At 38.4% G+C, this 3,318-nt stretch overlaps 2 protein-coding genes across 3 annotated transcripts in view; one reads left to right on the plus strand and one right to left on the minus strand.

Moving 5' to 3' along the window:
- Positions 1-3,318, minus strand: part of LOC102677613 (alkaline phosphatase-like) — a 159,507-nt gene that overhangs the window by 73,846 nt on the left and 82,343 nt on the right. The gene's annotated exons all lie outside the window — the stretch shown is intronic.
- LOC102677377 (caspase-1-like) overlaps positions 1-3,318 on the plus strand; it is a 28,653-nt gene that overhangs the window by 24,295 nt on the left and 1,040 nt on the right. The gene's annotated exons all lie outside the window — the stretch shown is intronic.

Raw genomic sequence — 3,318 nt, forward strand, 5'->3', positions numbered from 1 at the left:
ATATCTGACGATTCAACAAATGTACACGCAGGCGCGGTAATTTCTGGTGAATATTCGGCAACAGAGAAGAACAAAAGGAATATTTCACGCTGTTGCTCGGTCCCGTGTTCTTGGCCCGCGCTAATTTATCGAGGGAAAATGTAATAATAAGCTGCCGGACACAAATTGCATGCACGAATTATCACGTTAATCGTGTGTAACCCGAGCGTGATAAATACACATACGCGATATTTCGCCCGTTACATGGCATCTTTGTTCGTTTTACCCGTCACCATGTCGCGTAAATAATTCTCGTTCACGCCCGTAATCATTTGCCCTCGTGTTAATCCGCTTTCCAATCTATCATTTTTCGTGTAAAGAAGAAATGGGATTTAAGAATGTTGATGACCAGCTCGAATTTTATTTCATCATCCTGCGTTTTTTTCCCATCCTCTTCATAATTACATCGAGTATATCTGAAACATTTTCTCCTATACAGTTCCATACAGAAATAATTGGAAATCATATATATTGTTTTCTAAGAGAAACGTGTTGTGTAAAATTGTTGATACAATTAGCAATCGAGAAAAAAAAAATATCTCCCATCCCGTCTAATTAATTGTCCAAAAATGTGGATATGGCGAATAACTGCGTAGCCAGAACGTAATTTAATTAACCCCGGAAATTTTGTTGCGTGGAAATTAATCGAAAGCTCGACAAGTTCGACAATGTCGGCTAATTATCGTTCGGGGAGTAATTGAATAGCGGGTCGGATTAAAATTTTTGATCCTTCGATGAAAAGTTACGATATTGTTTGTTGTTCGACACACGTACACAGAGAAACAAATTTCTTGGTGGAAAGGATGGACAATCTATAACGGAAGAGATAGCGCGGCGATTGTTAGTGGACGCGAAGCGATACAGACAGGATTTATTGTCTCGGCAGGGCCGTGGCAGATATCATTGACTCGCGTCACTTCCGACGCCATTGATCTCCCTCGGCGCGTCATCGAATTGACAGAGTAAAATATTGAGTCCGCGCGTCATTTCGGATCGTTAATCGGTTGATTTGCGTCATGCGTTAAATAAACGGACGGCAATATGATCGGGAATTAGTCGCGAATCATCGTGTGCCGAAATTTTATGCCAAGAGGAGTGATGGATTGAAAATTATGGTCTATTTATTCGATGTCGTATTATATAATAATTTGTAGATTTTTTGAATTAAGATAAAATTATATAATACAATCTGGAAAAATGTTTTCATTTCTTCCATATGCGTGATTTCGATGGTAGAAATTGTTAAAAAGGATTCAAATTCTAAACGTTTTTTTATCAAATTTTCAATTTACGTTGTAAAACTTTGTTTGTAGAAAAAATTGGAATAGCAAAATCTTTGTGAAAATTATTTTTATTACGAATCGTCTTTCAGATGTATTGTAAAGGGACCAAACGTTTCGCCCAAACGTTTACATTATCGAGATTAATGGGAGAAATTTCGGTTGACGGCGAAACACCGTCGATAATACAGTGATACGCGATGTTAATGTTGATGTCAATCAAGCGATCCTCATAAATCGAGGTACGCATTAAGCAGCACTGAATTAAATTCAATCAAACATGGATCAACTATCGTTCGCGTCTATCCATCCAAGTATGTACAATTTTTCGAAGCATAAAGTTTATCGAACAATTGGTGGGGGAAAGATATTTCCTACGAAAAAAATAATATCGATAATATATCTTTACTAACATGATATTTATTACGTATAACACACGAATAACGTGTTTTCCACCACGCGTGAACAGGATAATGGGGAATCGTTAACGAAATTATTCGATAACATTGCCCGAGTTTCCGGTGACAAAGAACTCTGATTGTTCCGTGCGTACGTCGAACGAGACGAAAACACTCGCCCTCGTCGCATCCTTGTAACGTTTTCCACCTTTGTGATTTCGGCGAGGAAAAATCTTTTTCCGCGGAATGATTTCGATACGTAGCGTGGATTCGAGTCATCCACGGATATTCCACGAACGAGGAGAATCGTAGGTTGGAAAGGAAGAACGCGCGGAAATTATAGCCGAACGTTGTCCAGGATGATCGATATATCGGGGATATCGTTGGATCGTCCCTCGTGTTTCATAATTAGTCGTTACAGCGTTGATAAGCGATTGTAATTCGAAGGCCGGTTAATTGGCACGGGGAATGTTATTATAATGTTCTCCAATTTGAATTTCGCATGTGCGTAGAATTGTGACGGAGGATAATCGGATCGATACTTGTTTCAGGATTCGGAAGAAAAAACCGCGCTTTCTCTCTGTCGTAATCGATAATAACGAGGGACGAAGTGGTCGTTGAACGAAAAGTGGCGCGAGCGGCGAGGAGACGATTATTCTTCGATGGATTGATTCGCTTTCAGAGAACGCTCATACCGAGAGCTTTTTCCAGATGTTTTGCCCTTTTTCGATGGTAAACAGACGACTGATCGAGAGATTTATTCGTAATTTTTCTCGAATCGTATTGGATTTATTGCGGATTATCCTCGAGTAGAACTGGAACGAATTACGTTATATCGTTTCAAAAATTGTATAATCTTATCGTAAACTTTATCGTATAATGTTCGAAATAGAGTGTGAGAAAATTATTTACGGCAAAAATAAGCACACCGCGTTCTGCGAGAATATATCGGTTGAAACAGACGGATGATTATCTCGCGTTGACAACGAAAACGTTTCTTGCGACGATTACGGAAAGCGATAACGTTGCCAGTATTTGCGTTCTTCGCGTTCCATTAACGTTTCGATGATAATGTCGTTGCCTCTATTTCCACCTATTGTTAGACGTCTCGATTATTTTCTCGTGGAAAATATATTTTCATCCAGCGTTAGGATCCATCCATAATGCTCTGGGATAGAACATTTTCTTCCAGCATTTTTCCTTTTCTTTATCCGTCATAACTCTAATCACTTTTGTGATTATAATCAAATAAGCGAACGCAACGAAAGAATTTAATAAGAAAACATTTTTCTTTAAATTTTTCTCAAAGAATTTGTTCGACTTGTATTAAACCGTCCATTTTCATCTAACGTTTGGGAAGATAAAATATCTATTTATATTACTTTGCTCATTTGCATTTCCCACATTCCACATACTTCCCTCATCAACTACATATTATCCTCCATATTCAACCATTTAAATACTTGCATACATTCCCAAAACCTCATACCACAACTAACGATAATTCTCTTCTACCGTTTCGATGCTGTGGCGCCATTTTCGTGGCAACTCGTGAACGCGCGCAAAAAAAAAAAAAAAAATACAAAATCGAAAGAGAAACT

This window comes from Apis dorsata, unplaced genomic scaffold (assembly GCF_000469605.1).
Source record: "Apis dorsata unplaced genomic scaffold, Apis dorsata 1.3 scaffold_149, whole genome shotgun sequence".
Taxonomy (NCBI): domain Eukaryota; kingdom Metazoa; phylum Arthropoda; class Insecta; order Hymenoptera; family Apidae; genus Apis; species Apis dorsata.